At 37.8% G+C, this 18740-nt stretch overlaps 1 protein-coding gene across 7 annotated transcripts in view; it reads left to right on the top strand.

The window, feature by feature from the left end:
• Positions 1-18740, top strand: part of LOC131933492 (double C2-like domain-containing protein beta) — a 111323-nt gene that overhangs the window by 45425 nt on the left and 47158 nt on the right. The window lies entirely within an intron of this gene.

Raw genomic sequence — 18740 nt, 5'->3', positions numbered from 1 at the left:
CCCGACACACAATGTAGTATATGTGTTAATTCTAAATACGATCCTTTTAGTAGAATCAAGTTGCCTATAAAATAAACGCATGATTCCCCCACATACAATGTAGCACATGTGTTACCTATATACATGCCTTGATTGACCCTTAAAATAAATGCTTGTTGTTATCTGTTATGAATCTAACGCTCAGTGTAAGATGTGTTACCTAGATACACGCCTTTAAGTTGCATTGATTGATCCTTACAAAAATTGCTTGAGTTGATCTGTAATGGATCAAGAATAACCCTTCTCTCTCTCCCCCCCCCCCAAGATTCTATCGCGGCAGTGTAGTAAATGTGTTACCTAGACACACGCCTATAAGTAGCATTGATTGACTCATACGATAAATGCCTGATTTGATCTGTGAAGAATCAAGACACACACCCACACACACGCGCGATTCTAACGCGCAGTGTAGTAAATGTGATACCTAGATACACGCTTTAAAGTAGCATTGATTTATCCTTACAATAAATGCTTGAGTTGATCTGTTATGGATCAAGAATACCCTTTCTCTTCCCCCCCCCCCCCCCCCCACACGATTCTAACGCGCAATGTAGTAAATGTGATACCTAGATACACGCTTTAAAGTAGCATTGATTTATCCTTACAATAAATGAATGAGTTGATCTGTTATGGATCAAGACCCACACACACACACGATTCTAACGCGCAATGTAGTAAATGTGTTACCTAGATACACGCTTAAAGTAGCATTGATTGATCCTTACAATAAATGCTTGAGTTGATCTGATATGGATCAAGAATACCCCCCCCCCTCCCCAATGTTCCTGAACCAAAAAAATATGGTACATGGATTGAGTCTAGACTATTGTTTTATTTCTCTCAGCTCCTAACACCAGTGTAGTATTATGTCTCGAGTCTGGTTACAATCGTTTAGGTCTATTTACCCTAACATTACAAGCGAGAGTGGATCTGTTATAGATCGCGACGTACCAGCAAATGCTGCGTACTTTTATTATCAGCTGTCAACACGCCACGCTATTGTAAAGCATGGCTTCACCTTAAGGCATTTCTTCATTATGGAATCTTGATCTATACGTGTATTTTTTTTCCGTTAATGGGTGTGTCAATGATGTTTAGTTATAGTGTAAAAGTAAAAGTTCTATTTTGGCTTAGCTGTATTGTTGCACAGTTAGGCTTAGGCTAGTGATATGGTTTGAGTTAGGTTTAACAGCTGGGCTGTTTCGTCTCTACATCTACTAGGCGGTATCGTGTGTATTGATTATTGTATACGATAACTGGCTAGCTTTATGACGAGTTTAGTTTCATAGTTTGATGCTTGGGTTAGGTTTAGTTTATGTAGCCCTGATTTACTGTATTTTATTATATGTTATGTTCAGGGTTAGTGTTATGGCTTGGTTTGGATTTGATGTTTAGGGTAAGATACGTTTCTATTGCACAAATCTTGTGTATTTATTACTGGATTTTGAATACTGGTTAGGCTTCGAGTTTATGCTATGGTTTGGCTTAGGTGTGGGGTTTTGGCTAGGTTTATTTCTTTTCTACAGCCTATGCCTGTATATAGATTATTGTAATTTTTTACCGACACATTACGAATAATCCAACAACATAATTTTTTTTTATGCCTATAACATATAACGTACCGCATCGCATCGAGATTTGTACCGAGCTGGTATTGCTTTTAGGTTAAAGATTGAGGACAGGGTCAGGATTGGGGGGGGGGGGGGGGGTGCTAGGTTTTATGTTAGGGTGGTAATATCACCTAAGCAATAAAGCCTCGGCTGACACGCCCTGTTTTATTTTTTTTTAACCAAGAACCAGCTCCCAATTTTAGTACTTGGTTAAGCCCCCCCTCCACCCCATACAATCTCTGTTATTACTCAAGCACACGGGCTGGACAAGCGTGACTCCCCCATGCACACAATTCTCCCCCCCCCCCACCCCTTCCTGTAACGCCCTTTAACCAACATCTGTAATCGCATTACCATGACCCGACACAATGGGCGCTGGCCTCTCTCGGCTATTGAACGTTTGTCTGGCTCCCCTAGCCAGCCCATCTGAATGATCTGTCTGGGGGTCAGGGGTCACTCAAAATTATACCCTACAAATAACGCCCCAGGGGTCAGAGGTCAATCAAAATTATACCCTATACCACAACGCTAGTCTTTTTTTTTATCTAGCTTTTTACGGCCGCATCTCCTTCCTTAATTTATAAATTATTCAAACCCGGCGCTGGTTGTTTCTAGTTAGTCTCTATTTCCACACACACCCCCCTCCCCCCCCTTACCTAATCACCCTCGCTCCCGGTGGAGCAATATCCCACATCCCCTCCCCCCCTCGTCCAGAATTTATAATGTTGATTCATATTGTAAAGAATCAATAGAGGCACGCTGAGGCCGTATGCTGCATAGCTAACGTGTATTTATCAATGTATCTGTGAAGCCTTGCATGTTTTTGTTCTACTTTTCCGTTAAAAGGTACCGAGAGATCATTGCTCCGCTCATTCCCTAACCATAAGTCAACCCCTAACCCTAGACCTACTTCTCTGGTCATAACCTAACCTAACCAAAATCCATCCCTAAACCAATAAGTCTAACCCAACTCCAGTCCTAGCCCTAACCTAAGCTAACGCCAAACCTGAACCTATTATTCTAAACCTAACCTAACCCGAAATTTAAACCTAAAACTTCAGCCATAAACCCCAACTTATCTAAACATCAAACCTATTGTTCTAGTACTAACCTTACCCAAACCTAACTGAAGTCCTGATCTAACCTGAGCCCAGACCTCAACTCATTATCCTAACCCTAACCAAACTTGCCCTAAACATCTTACTCTTGTCCTAACTATTAAACTTAACGTCCGACTTTTATCGCCATCTCAATAACAATTTCACCGTCACCCAATCGTCTTGTTACAAGAGTAAAAACTAAAAGCTGACAAGGTGTAAAAACCAAATAGTTAGCACGGCTGGAGAAATTTGCAGATTAAACGATCAAATATTCATGGTGTGATTTCTCTTCCCATACCCCCCACCCCACCCCACCCTCCCATCATTTAATGGAGAATGTGCAACAATGAACCATTGTGGGCCAAGAGGAGGGGTTGGGGGGGGGGGGGGGGCGTAAAAATGTCGATTTTTATTTGTTATGGTTTAAACCAGGGGTCTTCAAACTACGGCCCGCGGGCCGGATGCGGCCCGCGATGTGCTCTCATCCGGCCCGCGGAGATTTTTTGTGCACGGAAAAAACGTTTGTTGGTGATGGCTGAGGAACTTTGCCCAGAAAAATCAAAGACAAGCCTGGAAGAAACTGGCCCCCGAACTGAAATTTGATTGTTAATGCGGCCCTCGGACTGAAAAGTTTGGAGACCCCTGGTTTAAACAGAAGTGAACAAAGATAAATTCTGAAGCCTCATTTATTTTTTTAAATAACGTCTCGCATATCTATGGTTTGCCTCCTGTTTTTTTTTTAATTTATAAATCCTATAAACATGTGTATCCAGTATAAATGTATGTTTATTTCTTATCCGAGTAGAGCAACGGACGTAATGGGATAATTCTGGGCTTTAAATAATGACCTTTGGGTATTGATTCCTTAAGGTCTAGACCCGTGGGAGAACTAAAATAATTACACGGGCCTGTTAATTTCATTATCTATTTTTACTTTTCAAGAGTGGGGTTGTTGGTGTGTATCCGACTTCTTGCGTTGATGGTGTGGTGTTTTCTCTTGTGGATGTTGTTCTGTACGTCTTGTTATTGTCTTGATTGTGTCATGATCGTGTCCTTTAAGTTTGTCATAGATGAACTTTGATTGATGCCTTTTAATTCATTTGATTGTATGTTCTTTATTTCATTTGATGGTGTGTCCTCAGGTTACTCGATATCATGTGATTGTGCCATAAATGTACATTGATTGTGTGTCCCTGAATTTATTTGGTTGTGTCCTCAATATTCTCTGCGTGTCTTCAAGCCCATTGACTTCATGTCTTCGTTCCTGTTTTACCTATTCGTTCTGTTGTTGTATTTTATGCATCTTTTAATTGTCATGGTATTGTGTCATTTGACTGAGTGTCCCTCTTTTCCATTGATTGTGTCCCTTTAAATCTATGACAGTACATACTCTATCCTATGACCGTACCACTATATCCTATGACCGTAACACTCTATCCTATGACCGTACCACTCTATCCTATAACCGTACCACTCTATCCTATGACCGTACCACTCTATCCTATAACCGTACCACTCTATCCTATGACCGTACCACTCTATCCTATAACCGTACCACTCTATCCTATGACCGTACCACTCTATCCTATGACCGTACCACTCTATCCTATGACCATATTACTCTATCCTATGACCGCACCACTCTATCCTATGACCGTACCACTCTATCCTATGACCGTATCTCTCTCTACTAAGACGGTGCTGTCCCCTTCATCGGATGCCTGTGCCCCTCTATCCTATGATACCACTCTATCCTATAACCATACTCCCTCTATCCTATAACCATACCCCCTGTATCCTATGACCGTACCACTCTATCCTATAACCATACCCCCTGTTTCTTATGACCGTACCACTCTATCCTATAACCATACCCCCTGTATCCTATGATCATGTACTACGAGTGTTAGTCCTATTAAACCTTTGCTAAAATAGACAGCACCGCTGTGAGCCATGTAAATCATACAAGCTTTTGTCATATTGCGATCATTGATTTGTTTCCTGTGGGGTTTCTTGTTTCGTATTTTTTAAAACCCAACTACCTGATAGACTGATGGACTAAAGAACGGAATGTGTTTGTTTTTTACTTTCTCGTATATACGTAGTATAGAGAAAGTATTGTAATCGTGCAAAAAAAAAAATCGAGATTTTTACAAATCTCGACGTTTTACACCTCACTGATACGGAAAAACATAATTTTGCAATCTTGTCCGTATGTCTGTGTGTGTGTGTGTCTGTGTGTGTGTCTGTCCGTGTGTAAACACGATAACTTGAGTACCGTTACAGCTAGGTTGATGAAATTTCATATATAAGTATTTTATCAAAATCGTAGATCCGTATCAACTTTTGAGCGATTTCCGATAACCGGAAGTGGTACTTTTCCTACTTTGAATTTTTTTAAAGCCTATAACTTGAGTACTATTTCAGATAGATAAATGAAATTTCACATGTAAGTAAAAGATCTAATTCTCTACCTTCTGTTAAATTTTAAGTAATTTCCGTTGACTGGAAGTAGTAATTTACGCTACTTCCGATTTCTCAAAAAACCAATGTAAATTTTAAAAGTACTAATAATATTGCGCACTATTATGCGCTTTTTTTATTTGCGTTCACTTGGTGTGCAATTAATTTGTCTACGAGATTTTATTCTATTTTTAAAACTTTAAGTATTTAAAATGGATTAAAAATCATGTCTATAGCCCGAGTTTCCATCCCCTGTTATTTTATATAAGAATATTCGAGAAAGTTTAGGGGAGATCACTCCCGGTTTATTTTTATTTGGTTTTTTTTTATAATGTCACTTGTATAAGGGAATGTCTCTGGTTCGTGACCGTCATAAGGGAAATAACTTTTGGATAGTGCCGTTATAATTTATTTATTTATTTATTTATTTTCTTTATTATTATTTTTTTGTTATATCTTGAAGAGCTAGACATGTTTAACACACCAGCTCTGTAGCCGGATGTTAATTTTCACAAAAATTGTTTTCTTATATTAAGAAGAACCCAGTTAATTTTTACAAGGGAAGAGTTGATTCTCACTAGTGTTTAGTAAATCAAGTAGTATTCTGTAGCGTTACCAGGGATGGGTATTTAGCAGGGTGATACCTTATGGCATAGAGGTGTTGCTGGTGGGGGGAAAATAACACCAGCTGACAGGAGGTAAAGGATGTAATGGCTGAAAGTGACACCTTAAGGCTGGGGGAGGCGGGGGCGGTGGTGGCTGATAATGGCACATTGTGATGAGAAGTGCGTGATATCGGGCGTGGTAAGACACAAACACAAGGGGGAAAAACTGACAGTGTTTGAATTGGCATTAGAGTTGTTGTCAGGGGCGTAGCGAGGGGGGTAAATATATCCCCGGGCGCCGACCTTATGGGGCGCCAAAAAGGGTTGTAGAAACAAATTAAAATCTTATTTAGCTGCAGTTTTGCATTATAAATATGAAAAAAATATATGGGGAGGGGGTGCAAATTGAAAGTTTGAGGGGGGGGGGGGGTGAAAATTGAACGTTTGAGTGGGGTGCAAATTGAAAATTGAAAGTTTGTCCCCGGGCGCCGGGAAGGGTCTCTACGCCTCTGTGGTTGTTTTTTTTTTTTTTCAAATATAAAAGTATAACCTCAGAACAGCGATATTTTCACATAACGTCTTCTTCAGAATAAAGAGAAAAAAAAATTAATTCTGCTAGACAACTTTGTTGACGATTTTATGCGAGCTACTTCAAAGATCTGACCAAAAAATCGTTCTTGTCTAATCAAAATTCGGAACGGGAAAGAAAAAAAAAACGGAATTTTGATGGAAAAATGTAATCGCCTCAACAAACCGATGTCACCCGACAGACGTTATGGCCGTTAGTGTAAACTCACGAATGACTGGCGTGAAGCCCGTGCGTTGGTGTGAGTAAAGTATTCCGGGATCGGTACTGTTGGTCCGGGAAATTGCTTCTCAACCAAGTTCTCGTGTCCGTCTGTTCTCAATATTGCCCGCCTCTCTCTATAAAGCCGAACATTATTTTCTCATCTTTGTAATGAAGGCGGAAAGAAAGAGAAGGAAAAAAAAAGGAGAGAAGGGGTGGGGTAAATTTATTTTCTACTTGACATTTCTGTTCATGTCGTTTCTGAGTAGTTTTCTGCTTAGGGTGAAGTAATTGTGTAACAACCTAATGGCGATATGCCTGCTCGGGTTTCAACATCTTTATAGCTCGTGGTTCTATTTTAAAATTGCTGAGTTTTGTTATCGCTCTTCTTCGCAAAGAAATTGATGAGAAAATAGCCGGGGGGAAAGTGTAACTTGTGTAGGAGATCCACAACGGACGAGGTTTAAACGAAAGAAGTTTATGGGGTTTGGTGATTTTAGATAGAAGCTCTTGACTTCCTGGGTCTGGAAATGACGTCAGTTGGCCCTGTTTTATGTTAGATACATGTTGGTCTTGTTATATTTACGTTACATCCCCAAGTTGGTTCCATTATAGTTATATTTTTGTTAAATATTTTATGTTAAATCTTATGTTGGTCCCGTTATATTTACGTTACATCCCAAAGTTGGTTCCATTATAGTTATATTTTTTGTTTAATTCGTTTGAACAACATGTAATTTATGCAAGCCAGAAACAGGTGGATGTAAAAGTAAAAAAAAAATCTTTCCTTATATGGTGGCCCCATATAGTGAATATCTAATGCCATTTTATAAAAATATGTAGAATTAGATTCCTTTAAATATTATGTCTTTGTATGTATACATGTGCATGTACAATAAGTGCATGTATAGTATCTATGTTTTATTCCTAATTTCTGAAATAATTTGAAGAAACTTAAATGTTGTGATTTTTTTTTAAAGTATGTGAAATTATTTGGTGCTCAGTGTTTAAACGCCACAAGTGTAGAAATACGTGTGAGTTTTGTAACATCAAACGTGTACATATATAAACCTGATGGAATCAAGCCAATCATCTTTATAAACACCACTGGTATAGAAATATGAGTGAGTTGTGTGGGATCAAACGTGCATGTAAACCTGGTAGATGGATAACAATAAGCTAAAGAGAAAAGAAACACATTATACTCTAGGTAATGTTTTCACATGCCTTCACTATGGCTTCACTTTAACTGAGTGAACACTTCTGATGAGATAAGTTGTGAGTAGACTGTAAATCGTTCATGTACTACTTGATCGATTTCTGTACTGCTTGTTTGCGGAATGGTATAACCAGCTTCACAGAGAGTAGATCTAAGAGAATTATTGTATCCCTAATGTGTCAGACTTGGGTTATGAAAAACATTTTGGTATTTATGTGTTGGCTTAAAGGGTATGAAATTTTATAGACGACTTAGTCTACATAAGGTATAAGCTAGGTTTGGGGTGTGGGCTAGATTTTAAAACGCAAAATATTATTTTCGCGCTGTAAATATACTTTTAAAATAAAGAACACGAAATTCACATTTTATAGGAAATAGCATGTCGCACATTCGTAAGAAACAATTATACTTTTAAAAGAAAAATACACGTGTAACCAAGTAGCATTAACGTATTCATCATAATATCACACAACATTGCTCTATATCACCACCTACCCCATCATGAACAATAAAACAGAATGATAAACTTCTCCAACCCCTTTTCGTACCCGATCCCTACTATCTAATACAACTCAGATACATTTACAGGAGTATTAAAAGCATGCAATTTAATACATCTAGGAAAATTATCATCTAATTTCGTTTAAGGTTGTATCGGAGATCTGGTGGAATTCTTTTCTCCTGGTTAAGTAGCCGATCAATTATTTATAGAGCCAGGACTTGCGTGGTATTTGCAAGGCTACTAAGTGGCTTGATACAACCTCGGTGGTATTTGCCTAGTGGTCAAATGACTCGTAACATTTGAGTCAACGACCTTTGAACCTGCACTTGGCATCTTAACGTCACCAACCCCTCCCTGCTATGTTTAGTCAAGACCATGTAGGCGTATACTAATGTTCTATACAGTAAAAAAATTGGTAAATGTCTTTGGTCATTAAAGAAAACAGAGTAATCAGGGGAGGGAAATCTTTATTATCTGATGTCTTAAGTGGTTTTGTGCTGTTAACATTTTCACCAGTAGGCATCATCTTAGTATTTGTTCTTGTCATCTTAGTATTCCTTCATCTCATCTTAGTATTTATTCATGTCATCTTAGTATTCCTTCTTGTAATCGGCGTAAAACATCTTACCACTAGATCTCTTGACATTAGTAATCATGGCGTGGAGTCGACCTTAAGCAATTAATTGTCAATTAAAATGTAACTAATGAGGGATAAATTGAACCATGATTTCCTAATGAGGGAAAAATTCAGCCATGATTTCCTAATGAGGGATAAATTCAGCCATGATTTCCTAATGAGGGATAAATTCAGCCATGATTTCCTAATGAGGGATAAATTCAGCCATGATTTCCTAATGAGGGATAAATTCAGCCATGATTTCCTAATGAGGGATAAATTCAGCCATGATTTCCTAATGAGGGATAAATTCAGCCATGATTTCCTAATGAGGGATAAATTCAGCCATGATTTCCTAATGAGGGATAAATTCAGCCATGATTTCCTAATGAGGGATAAATTCAGCCATGATTTCCTAATGAGGGATAAATTCAGCCATGATTTCCTAATGAGGGATAAATTCAGCCATGATTTCCTAATGAGGGATAAATTCAGCCATGATTTCCTAATGAGGGATAAATTCAGCCATGATTTCCTAATGAGGGATAAATTCAGCCATGATTTCCTAATGAGGGATAAATTCAGCCATGATTTCCTAATGAGGGATAAATTCAGCCATGATTTCCTAATGAGGGATAAATTTAGCCATGATTTCCTAATGAGAAATAAATTCAGCCATGGTTTCCTAATGAGGGATGAATCCAGCCTCAAACCCGACAATGCTCTGAACAAACTCTAAACTCGTGGTGTAGCGGTAGAGCACACAAGTTCCAAGCCGAAAGTATCGAGTTCGTCACTGGAGTCCAGTAGCCCTGATGGGCACCTTACCCAAGTTAGGGGGAGTGAAGGTGAAAGGGCATAGATTGCGCCATGTATACATTTGACAATTTACAGTGACAAGAACAAGTAGCTCGATCTACCCAGTTGATCGTCAGGTCCGAACTTTTAACATGATGATAAATTACAATACAAACAATGCAATTAAGCATATTTTACAAAAACTCCTGAATCAAGTAATATTGAAATACGTATGGTATTTAGCTGCAATCAGGTTTACTAACTTATGTTTGATAATTTTTTTAACGGCAAAACTTTTAAAAAGTTATATTAACTTCGGACTTGCAGGAAAAAAAAAAGAATTGAAATTAAAATTGTTGTGTTAAATCGCTAAAGAATGGGAATTAGCGTGATAATTTTAAATCAGCCAACAACGAAAGAAATAATTTAAACGATTTTATTCCCCGCTGGCGCTAATCTTTGTTGTCATATCGGCTAATGCATTATTTGTTCCCGTCTGCTCGAGAGGTTGGGAAAGCAAATAACGATCGTCTGCGCTCTGTTCAATCCATCGTTGTATTTACAGCAAGGGTTTTGGGGCTCATTAGCGAGGAATCGAAAGTTTTACACTGACTTGCCCATGTTGGTAACCCTAGCAGAGAAGCCCTGCAATGCTCACTGAAAACACAGTCGAACAATGTCAGTGGTGGATGAATGGGTAGGCTAATAGGGCAGCAGTGCAGGGCCTCCAACGTTTAGGGGGTCCCCAAACTGTATCTAATAATTGAGCACGAATTACACTTTTGTACTGCGTGTTTCGGTTCTAATGGATTGTTTAATTAAATATTATTTAACTCAAAATGTATTGTCCGTTATATAATTTTAAAAAAAACGGGCTTTAATTTTATTTCCATGATCGTACAATTTAGATACAACTCCTCAATATTCCTTACTCAAGTACAATACCTTAAACAGATACCAGTAAACACATTGTTTTAATATTCCTTACTGATGATTTGTAGTATGTTAGTAGTACCATATTTTTAAAAAAATATTGCTTTAAGCAACATGGTTTTCTATTTTAAAATAAAAAGGGAAAACCATTTTGCTCCAGTCCAGAATAAAATAGAATGTATTAATTTATTTGTGCATGTTTTGTGTAGCCTACAGTTATAGCCACCGCCATCCCTAACTTGAGCCAGTCACCCATCAGAGCTGGATGAATTCGAAACCTTGAAACAGCTATTTTCGGATTAGCAATCGCGTGCTTTGTGATATTTTTGCCTGAGATACAGTTAATATTTGGGCACAACACTCATCCTAATTAATTCTTTGTTTTCGTGCGCCCGTGTATGTTAAGGAACATAAAACTGTTCTCAATTAGATCGTACTGTCATACTTGTATGGATTACAAAAGGAGCATGACAACACTATAGTAAAATTAGTCTTGAATTCGGTGTGGCTTAAGCAGTAGAGCGCCAGGCTACTAACCAGAAAGTCTCGAGTTCGAATCCCGGTGCAAATCAATAGAACGTCCCTGAGTCCACTCAGCTCTCATAGGTACCTAATGGTAGGGAAAGTAAATGCAGTTGGGCAAAGTACTGACCACACCTTCCCTTTATATACCGAGGTTAAGAAACATGAACTTTCCTTCATCTGCCCAATGGATCGCTCGGTCTAAAGAGGATTCTTTATTTACTTATAGTCTGAATACTAAACAATACCGCAATAGTGAATCTTGCCATATGGTTTATAAGCTAAGCAATACCGCTGCTGTGAATCATTCCTTAATGATCGAGTGACATTGGCTACTTTAAATTAAACAATGCCACTAAACAGCGAGCTCACTAAGGCTAATTAAATTGATAACAATGTTACTTTAGCAAGTTTCCCCATTATTATACAACACAGAAAACGTTATACTCGAGACTAGCTGAATATAACTATCGGGCCCCAAAGTTCCTTTTTTGTCCTAATCTTGAATCTATATCGATCTTTCTTCCCGGTAATCAATTTCCTTATGTAAATATACGCGCTTAGTTTTAAATAACTTCATTACACAGAGGCGTGCCCATTTTTCTATATTAAGCTAATAAGGGGACTTAATGTCACGACGCGAACAAGGGCAAGCACCGCAACTTATTTTTCTTATCTGCCCTTGTCGAGAACGAGGACTATTTATGTATTTTTCTGGCTACCAACGTTTTCTATTTCTGGAAATGAAAGTCAGATACTTAAGTAATAGATTCTGTGGTCTCAGCCGGACATCTGTTGGACAATACCACGATGGCAATAACAAAGGTATACACACACAAAATTATAAAATAATCGACGTCTGCATGTTTCATAATCTGGACTGGCCGTTACTTGTCTTTTCGATATTTTAGGCCAGGGGTCTCCAAACTTTTCAGTCCGAGGGCCGCATTAACTATCAAATTCAGTTCGGTGGCCAGTTTCTTCCAGGCATCTGTTTGCTTTTTTCTGGGCAAAGTTCCTCAGCCATTACCAAGAAACGATTTTTTCCTTGGACAAAAAGATCTCCGCGGGCCGGGTGAGAGGTCTTCGCGGGCCGCATGCGGGCCGTAGTTTGGAGACCCCTGCTTTAGGCAATAGATGTCTCTTCTACTGGACTCAAACCCATACAATTTTCTTATACTAGACGAAAACCCATACAATTTTCTTATACTAGACAAAAACCCATACAATTTTCTTCTTCTTGACGAAAACCCATACAATTTTCTTCTACTAGACGAAAACCCATACAATTTTCTTCTACTAGACGAAAACCCATACAATTTTTTTCTACTAGACGAAAACTCATACAAGTATCTTTTACTGGTCTAAAACTCATACAATTTTCTTCTACTAGTCTTTTACTGGACTTTGGTCCATACATTTACTACTGTACTTTGTTCTTCGCAAATTCCAACGCCCACACAACAGAAGCCCATCCACAATTCCGGCTTGTGCAAGCCTTGCACTAATCCATCACTAATGCTCAATTCGCGTGTTTATATAACATTTCAGATCTAGGACTGTCATAAAAAAAATTGCCAAAAAAAAACAGATTGATTTATTCGCGGCTGTCTATTCAAAGCTTAATAAATCGGTATGGCGCTCACATCGAGCGTGGTATCCGTACTGCCGTTTCTCATGACTGTGTTGGGTAACTTTTATTATTTCCTAGGTTAGTTTTTTTTTTTCGAAACTTTTTTTGTTTTGTTATTTTAATCTCGTAGAAACTCATTTATTGGTAATTCTTCTTTTTTTATGCTTTCAAAAGGATGTGTTTATTTTATGTGGCTCTTTGAAGTAGCTTGGGTAATTGAAAAGTTATAAGGAGGTCATGGCCAGAAACACTCTCTTTCATACACACTCTCTCACACACACAACTCCACACATCCCCCCCCCCATTTCGCACGCTCCTGGTATATCCCCTCACACTCACACCCTCATATACCCCAGTATACAGTTATATAAAACTACAAATACGGTATTTATTATTTTCCTCACACTGACAGATTTCACAGACACGGACAGACTTTTTATAGACACAGACATTTTATAGACACAGACAGACTTTTCATGTACAGACATTGACAGACTTTATAGACACTGACAGACTTTTCATGTACAGACATTGACAGACTTTATAGACACTGACAGACTTTTCATGTACAGACATTGACAGACTTTATAGACACTGACAGACTTTTCATGTACAGACATTGACAGACTTTATAGACACAGACAGACTTTTCATGTACAGACATTGACAGACTTTATAGACACTGACAGACTTTTCATGTACAGACATTGACAGACTTTATAGACACTGACAGACTTTTTATAGACGCGGACAGACTTTTTATAGACACGGTCAGACTATTCACAGACACGGACAGACTTTTCACAGACAGACCCGGACAGATTACCCAATTCTCATAACAAATACACCCTCACTTCGTCACCCTTTCCCACTAGCACAAACCATAAACAACGACAACAGCTTGTAAATTACCAACAGAGCTAGACAGGTAAAAATAAAAGTAATTATCTTAATTACATACATTAATAACTATGTCTTTCGTGTGTATCGACCGGAAAATTCCTAACAATATTTACACGAATAACTGGGGGCGGAGAGCTGGAATTTCCGCGAGGGCTTTTTAAAGTGTAATACGATCATCTAAAATTAAGTGGATTGTAATTCTCTTTTAGCTAAAATCGTTGAAGGGTTTGACGACTGTCTTAATTACGATCAACTCGGCGATTAGCGTTGTCTGGCTTATTATATTTCGCCTAGAAATGACGGGGAAAATGACACGTTGTTGCTGCTTGTAGCTAGAGAAATGTCATTAAATAAAAAGATGTGTATGTGGGTGGAAGGGGAGGTAATTTATGGAGTTAGTGTATCAATAAATGAGAGATAAAGAGTAATCTAGCGCTTAATTATACCGGCAAAAAAGACATTTTTATGTAGATGTGTTTTTACACGTAGATAAGTGAATAGATTGGTGATCAATATGTATGTTTATATTTATGATTAGTATATATATAGTGTTTTTATTTAGCTATTTATTTTAATGTTTTATTTCCATTCTTATGTATATTTAAATAATAATACTGTTAGCATGATATTTCACGAAAAAAGTGTTTATTATAATATTTTATGAAGGCCTCTCTGTTACTCATAGTTAATGTTCCATAATATCTTACAATGTTAAATGTGTTCATTCTAACCTTTTCTTTTGCTTCCGATTAACTTTTTCTCTCAAATATTTTATCACAATCCTTGTACGTGTTTTGATCCGTCTTTTCCTTGGGTCTGGGTTTTGTGTTGGACGGCTTCCGGAAACGTCCGGTGTTTTATCAACGGAAATTCTTGAGAAGAAAATTACTCTAACGAGGTAATGGACGTTGCAAGCCTTATCTTCGCCTGTAGGACAACCCTCTTATATCGCATTCTTGCATGCTTGTCCAAACTTCATAAATCTCTATAAGAGCCTAGTATAGATGTACACATCGGTGTCACTAAGTCGGAGTCAGCCAATGGGGTAATAGATCATTTTGGTGCCCCCCCCCCAAACAAGTAGCCTATATATAGTGTATATATATATATATATATATATATATATATATATATATATATATATATATATATATATATATATATGGCTTTTAGTGCATTTAAACAAATCTGCACCCCCCGCCAGCACCGACCACGCCGACAATGTTAGCCAGTATCAACATCCCGCAGAATTACCACATCCACATCTCCAACATAATGGTTTGCAACTCAGACGATGATAACATACACAGATAGCTAATTAGACAACAATAAAAACTTTCTACTAACGGTACCCCCTACTATTCAGACAACTATTATAACATTCCACCAAATAATCAGACAACGATTTAAACTTTCCACCAAAGGTACCCTACCAGTCAGACAACGATTATAACATTCCACCAACATGAACCCACTATTCAGACAACGATACTCCAATTCTATCAACTAATCAGACAACAATTATAACAGTCCACCAACATGAACCCACTATTCAGACAACGATACTCCAATTCTATCAACTAATCAGACAACAATTATAACAGTCCACCAACATGAACCCACTATTCAGACAACGATACTCCAATTCTATCAACTAATCAGACAACAATTATAACAGTCCACCAACATGAACCCACTATTCAGACAACGATACTCAAATTCTATCAACAGACAATGATTATAACATTCCACTAACGGTACCCCACTATTCAGACAACGATAATCACATTTTACCAAATAGTGTTACACTAATGACACAATATTTGGTTTGAACACACACACACACACACACACACACACACACACACAAATAACGACTACGAGCTCTGAGTTTCTCCGACTGAAATAATAGTGTAAGGCGGAAATAAATGTTTTCATCTTAGCCACGGACATGAAGAACTCAGGGGCGATCACTCTGTACCATAAAATGGACTGGTTAAGTACCAACTTAAGCACGAAATAAGATTGAGTTACTGCCACTTCTACTCGCTTTTCCTGATTTTGTCTTTTATATGGCCCATTCCTACAACGTGTGCCATATAGTGAATCTTTACTCGGGCAAAAAAACGTGCTTTGATTGTGATACTAAAAAGCAAAACGACTATACTCTCTTTTGAGTCTACTTTCATCACGGCTGGCTCTAATGTGTCTTTATCTACTACTGTTTGCAGTTTTAAAACAGCAAAACAGTGATACTGATTTTATGACGCTTCTGTGTACTTTGCTCGAGGCCGTTAGTACAACATTTCTGTTCTTTCCCATTTCCGACTTTCGAAGAAAGTCCTTTTATTAGTTGTTTCTTTTAGCCAGCATTGCTAAAGCAACGATTAATCTATTATTACGTTCGGGTGTTGAAATATAATTTCAAGTTTCTGACGGTTTCCATTATGGATAGATAATTTACTTATGGAAAAATACAATTCTTATACATATATATAATCGACCTCATCAAACTAATTTTCCAGCCGTTTTTGGTTATTGTTAAAGATTAGTTAACCTATCTAATGTCTAATGCTACACAAAAAATATAATCGGCCTTAGAGAACAAACGAATTCTTCCATCCATTTTCTTTTTGGGGTTTACTGTTAAAGATTACTTAAGCCATATAATAACTAATTTTGCACATAATGTGGAGCCATTTTAGGTTACTGTTAAAGATTAGTTAAGCCATCTAATATCTAATGTTGCACATAATGTGGAGCCATTTTTTTGGTTACTTTTAAAGATTTGTTAAGCCATCTAATAACAAATGTTGCACATAATGTGTAGCCATTGTAGGTTACTGTTAACGATTAGTTATCTAATTTTTAATGCAGCACATAAAAATACATTCAGTCTTGTCGAACGAATTCTTCCAGCTGGTAGAAGACCAAGTAGTTTTGGGTGGCTCTCCAGGAGAGGAAATGAGTACGGTCAGTTGACCTTGTTATGGACAGGCCCGGCACGTCTCGTCTCGAGACTTGACGTCATTAGCGCGGACGCGGGGAGGCAATAAAGCAAACAGAATCAGTGGCAGTGTTGAGAGGTAGTGGGTAGAGTCGTGATCTGAGTCGTTAGGATACAGTACTTGGACGATTCTGGTGTAGGCGGGGTAAGGGGATGGGGTGGGAGAAAGGGGGGGGGGGGGGCGTGTGTAGGCGGGGTGGTGAGGGCAGGTCAGTGGGCTAGAGCCAGGTCGGGTTCGGCAGTTATATCACTAGGGGTGGGGGCTGTGTCAGTAGGCTGGAGCTAGGTCAGTTTGTGGGAGGGGGCTAGATCTGTAGGGGTGGGGCATGTCAGTAGAAGATCCTGATAATGCAGACTTTGGGTTTTTCTTGTGTATGCGGTCAGGTCAGTGGGCTGGGGCTGGGCCAGTTTCGGGGACTGGGTCAGTAGTGGGGTTATGTCATTAGGCATCTGGGGTGTAAGGGGTATGACTGTAGGCACCCATTGAATACAATTACGCTTCTTCTGTAGGTCGTGGTGTATAGGTTTGTAGGTGTCCTTTAGCTTAACTTATCTTACCCTTACTCTTTCTCTTAACCTAACCTAGCCTAACCTAACCTAACGTTTGCTAAACATCCCTTCTCATCACTGGAGCCAGCCAACTGTTTTAAATGTAAATCCATTTGTGAAGAAGTAGAATCTATACATCTACAGAGCGTAACATTATTTTAATTGAAAAATTCAGCTTTTTTTACATTTAGCCTCAAAATGTTTTATCAATAAAATAAATACATTTTGGATTTACAAAAAAAATATTGTATTATGAAATAAGAAAATGCAGATCCCTTGAAATCAGTTTTGTCGTTTAGGGTCTACGTAAAAACTAAAAGAAACACGAAACACGCAATTATTATGTAGGGCTTTGCATTAGCAATAAAAACTTGGATTGGTGAATTAATTGTTAAATCAATAAAATATAGGTCTAAGAATTCTGGTACATTTTTCTGTTGTGGTTTTTAAAAACAATGTTTTATCCCTCTGCGTTTTTCTTGCTTTAGATTAAAAGCTTTCAACTATTCTGTGCATTCACTATACAATCAGACCGTAAAATATGTTTGACGAATCAATGATTGCATCAACAAGGAGATATTTCCTGCTCTATGCTTTGGCGCGCCTTGTAAACAAGAAATTTTTCGGAAACTGCATTAGTCTGTGTTTTTTTTTTTAATTTAATTTATTTATTTTTATTTTACAAGCTTTTATTTTCTTGCTTCCTCTGTCTGTCTATCATAGATCAAAACGGGCGCGCGAAATTTCGGGCACTTCTAACTGACCAATTTCTCTGAAATATAGTCAAAACTTGAAGGCAATGCAATCTGACATTAAATTTAACTTAATTAAATACCTAATTCGTTTTTTATGAATTAATTAAAATTTTCTGAAATTAGTAGGCTGCCCTACTACTCTTTCCGAGCTATTATACGCGCATTATCATGTCAATTTGGTGAGCAATAATTTTTAGTCCTCTATTGTAAATAAAAAATTTAAAGTACTAAATAAAATTGGGTCTCTTCCTAATATTAGTAAATGTATCTAATAAATGAAATAGTTGCCCACGCTTTTCTTTATAGTTATTTAAATAGTTGTGTATTCTTATATATTTAGAGAAAATAATTTATTTTCTCCTTTTTAGTGCATTATTACATAAAACGTTCTAATGCATCTTCTTTATTGCGGAGATGACCAGACTAGCAATATTGATGTAGTAATAAAAACATGTATTATGATTTAGCATACCGGCGGATTGCGGCATACTTATCCTGGCTTGTTTCGATTTCTCCCAAACCATAAGTTTACCAAAAAACTTCGTGGCCACAGCTAAGAAGAATAAAAAGCACCCAGGTACCCTTAACTGAGGTTAAATAAACTACAATATAGTCACTGCGATCGTCCAACTTTACGACTAATCATAAAAGACCATTGAATGTGAATGCTTGCGCGTTTGAAATCCAAGCACAAAGCCT

This window comes from Physella acuta, unplaced genomic scaffold, assembly GCF_028476545.2.
Source record: "Physella acuta isolate Inbredline_101_S28 unplaced genomic scaffold, ASM2847654v3 ptg000107l, whole genome shotgun sequence".
NCBI classification, from domain to species: Eukaryota; Metazoa; Mollusca; class Gastropoda; family Physidae; genus Physella; species Physella acuta.
This window is presented reverse-complemented; position numbering and strand designations above follow the sequence as displayed.